The following is a 3,746-nucleotide window of genomic DNA, read 5'->3' on the forward strand; positions in this document are numbered from 1 at the left end:
ATTCCATAAAGGCCTTGCCTTTGCTCTTTGACTTTCTAACATGGTTGATGTTAAGGTCGATTTTGTCAGCCCTGTCTTTGATGTCCATCATCATGTGTAATTCTGTCTCACTCCTGAGCATCCATTTAGAGATCGTCTCACAGAATCCTCTTACTGTGTCGATGTAGATGAGGGTATCTGTGGTGTAGCGGCACAAGGCCTCCTCTAGTTCCTTCCTGTAAAACAAACGGTTGGCCAATTTTGTGAGATTTCAACAATCCACAAGTATTTGAGTATTTGACAGGGTTTGGTCTCAGTCCAGCTTTAACTGATCTTAAATAGTCAATATTGTTCTCAGGAAACAAGAATAAGCACTTGAATCAAAGGACGGCAATATGCCAGATGAATTCAGTAAATACTTGGGCATTAAACTGTTGGTATCTATACCTGTATATGCAGGCTTCAGTTTCTGTGTTGACATCTTCAGGTTTATTACAGAACTTTCAGCTGATAATAATTCACACTCACACATTTTGCTGCTATAATCTTGTAGTGGTTAGCAATAAATCAGATTCCAGAAGAAATATGTAATAGAACAGTATGTAGCTCATATAGACCTTATTTGGTATTAGCTTGTGTAAGGGAGAGCTGAGTGATTATGGGTTTATTAAGTTCATGTTAGGTGGGTTTATGTAAGTGGTCAAGATATTTCCTGTTTTGGAAGTACAGGGTTCCCGGAATAGAGGAGTGAGAAGGGGGGGCCCAATAGACGTCAAGACGGACAGAGTCCAGCTGTTGGGAAGTGGCTATATAGCTGATAAAGGAGTGAGCCAGAGAGAGAAGGAGGACCATGCTGCAGTAGACCATGTACCTTTTTGGGGACCCAGCCGGCTGGGGAAGACGCTGACTGACTCGGGGTCGACAACCAATGACCTGACTGACTAGTGCTCTGACAATCTTCTTATGCTTTATCTATTCCATTGCAAGAGGAGAGTCTCTGTTCTCTGATCTCTGTTCTCTGTTCCATAACTACAAGATTATTTGTTTAAATACTACTCTATTCAGAATAATTGTAATATTAAATGATCCTTTAAATTGTAATGGTTTGTCTGAATTAATTTAGTCGGTATCTCACTCTTGCCACGACAATCTACAAAAGGTAATCCTTGTCAAAGTCTGTGTTTATTTGTCGTATGCACAGTTAGGAAACGTGTTTCCCTGTACAGTGAAATTCTTACTTTGCCGTCCACATGAATGCCACATAATACAAGTGAAATATAAAGCAGATGAGCAATAACACATCTAAAAAGGTAGCTAAACAAATCTAAGGCACTTTAAAGCAACAACAAGAACACAATGTAATGCAGAGAAAATATATGCCATGTGGGCACTGTGAAGTGCAAATATTCAGCAGTGAGTGTGCAATTATGCATGTGCAAACTGAGTATGTAAACAGTACAGATGGAATTCACACTCACACACACTGCTATAATCTACAAAAGGTAATCCTTGTTTCACCAGTGTTAAAGATAGAGATACTGAGTCAGCACCAACAAACTCACAGTAAGCTTTGCTCTTACTCACACAGGCATGAAGTGCATGAAGTGAAACTCACCTGGGTGAGTTTTAACTATCTGCTCCTGATTTGATATTAACTTTTGGCTGATTCCAGATAGTATCTGATCTTTTTGCTAATATGGGAATAGACCCCAAAACAGACATTTTATACATCAACAAAAAGGTCATAAATATTGTATTGACAATAAACTGATTGTCACAATACTCTTTTTATAGACAAATTACATGATATATCATCATTATATAAAACCTTAAAAGATACACCTGAAGGGTTGTGAGAGGCTCAACCAGACATATTAGCTGAAAATATATACTGTATGTAAACAAGGCAAAACTATTTCTTAATCAGAATCACAATCATGTGCTTCATTATTTGTAAAATAATTGAGGCCTCACTTACTCAGTGGGACAGTTTAACAGAATGGAGCTATCATTCATATTATTAATTACACCTGTGGTTTTGCAAGTATTACAAGTTGAAATGTGAACTGTGGAGAAGGGCTGTGAGGGTGTTTCAGTTTGTTTTTCACTGCATTTACATTGTTTGACCAACAGAAAACAATGGATTCACAGTGAATCACTGATGGAAGTTGAAGGTTTCAGGAACTTCATTTGTGCCATCATTAGGCAATATTCGACATACTCACTGAACATGGGTATTTTTCAGTTTTTATATCTAGATTTTGACCTTGGAATGATTTTTCAGTGATGATTAAGAGAATGACTGACAAAACCAAAAGAAGACTTTACTGCTACACATTTGTTGCCTTTGTTTGTAATTAATTTCATTAAGATCCTTAACAGAACACAAGGGTTAACATTAATTTCTACAGGGATGGTAAAAAGTAAGCAAAACCTTTGCTTAAGTAGTAGCCTAACACAATAATGTAAAGCTGTCTTACTTCATTACAAGTCAAAGTCCTGCGATCAAAACCTCCTCTGTGTACACAAGTATTATCAGCAAAATGTACTTCTTTCTTCACTGGTTTCAGTCTTCCCTTGTGAGATTAATTTTATAAAAATTAAAGCTCAGTGATGTGTCATTCATGTGTTTTGCTAATACTGGAGTCAAGGAAATGACAACAATTGGTAAAGTCTTGTTTTATATAGAATCAAACTGTTACCCCACCACAATAAAAACACTTATTCCAACACTTTATATAAGGATAGAGAAAGCAGTAATTACATGAATAAGTTTTTAAAAAATCAAAACAGCCAATTAAATTCTAAACCAACATCTGTGAAGTAACTACTATGGTCCTTGAGAACAGGCTGCTAGATGTCACTTGACCATGTTTAATCTGCAGATATCAATTAACATGCATAATGATTATGTATTACCACTGTCAAAAATTAAGTTTACATATGGTGCCACATGCCACAGTCATTACTTAAGTTCAGTATTACATTATATTTGTGTGGCTCCTCATGTAAAGTATTTATTTACAAGATGAATACATTTTGTCAACTCATAAAAATAAACATCCATCCATTATCTACACTGCTTATTCCTGAACAGGGAATGGAGCCCATCCCTGCTGTATTTGGGTGAGAGGCAGGGTACAGCCTGGACAGGTCGCCAGTGCTGACACTTAGAGACAGACAACCACACACACACTCACATTTACTCCTACAGGCAATTTGGACACGCCAGTCGGCCTAAGCTGCATGGCTTTGGACTGTGGGAGGAAGCCAGAGTACCCAGACAGAACCCGTGCAGGCACAGGGAGAACAGCAAACTCCGCACAGAAAGACACCAGAGCTCACACCCAGGACTTCTTGCTGTGAGGCGACAGCGCTATTCACTGCGCCACCATGCCACCCTCAGAAAAGATATTTACCTTAATTGTGTTTGCTCATATATTAGGCTTTGCTCTTCAAATGTTATAATAAAAAATACTGGTATTAAGAATTTACCTTGACTCTGCCATTTGTCTGTCTCCACTTGTTATGCTACAATTCCTTGAGACTTTAATGTGGTGGTAGCTGTGAGGATAAAAGAAAACAAGTTAGATTCACTTTTTTGAAACATTTAATACGAAATAATACACCACAGATTTAGTTGCCTAAGTTAAGGCTGAACTTTTTATTTTCATTTTAATAGGTAACAATATATCTGATGCTCTTGGTACACAGTCCAAATGGAGTTGGTTTTATACATTTTTAACAAACAGGTGAACCCGAGGCAG

At 37.6% G+C, this 3,746-nt stretch overlaps 1 protein-coding gene across 1 annotated transcript in view; it reads right to left on the minus strand.

Moving 5' to 3' along the window:
- Positions 1-6: 6 nt before the first annotated feature.
- The window catches only part of LOC109953565 (amine sulfotransferase-like), an 11,481-nt gene continuing 7,741 nt past the window's right edge, over positions 7-3,746 (minus strand). Inside the window, exons 5-6 of the transcript XR_002273932.1 lie at positions 3,475-3,543; positions 7-215 (exon numbers count right to left, since the gene is read on the minus strand). The gene's annotated coding sequence lies outside the window, so the exon portion shown is untranslated. The remainder of the gene's footprint in view (positions 216-3,474; positions 3,544-3,746) is intronic.

Source organism: Monopterus albus, unplaced genomic scaffold (assembly GCF_001952655.1).
Source record: "Monopterus albus unplaced genomic scaffold, M_albus_1.0 scaffold783.1, whole genome shotgun sequence".
Classification (NCBI taxonomy): Eukaryota; Metazoa; Chordata; class Actinopteri; order Synbranchiformes; family Synbranchidae; genus Monopterus; species Monopterus albus.